This window comes from Cebus imitator, unplaced genomic scaffold, assembly GCF_001604975.1.
Source record: "Cebus imitator isolate Cc_AM_T3 unplaced genomic scaffold, Cebus_imitator-1.0 Scaffold279, whole genome shotgun sequence".
In the NCBI taxonomy this organism is placed as follows: domain Eukaryota; kingdom Metazoa; phylum Chordata; class Mammalia; order Primates; family Cebidae; genus Cebus; species Cebus imitator.
In genome coordinates this window covers 637,359-637,632 of record NW_016107594.1, presented here as the reverse complement: position 1 = coordinate 637,632, position 274 = coordinate 637,359, and positions in this window count along the sequence as shown.

Here is a 274-nt window from a genome sequence, read left to right as displayed (position 1 = left end):
AAAAAAAAAAAACCAACTCTGTTTTGCACGGACTTCCTATTGGTCTCCTATAAAAAAGTGTTGATTCTGGTATGGTTCAGTTTGTCAAAATCCATATTGAATGAAGTATGTTCTTCATCTGGATTCTAATAAGCACAGTAATCACATTCCTCTGAGATCATTGATTGTATTTCAGCAACCTAATTTGCAAACTTCTAACTATCCAATAAATTAACTAGATTAAATGTACTCTTAGGAATTCTTCACCCCTGCTCCTCTTGGGCTTCTGTTTTTT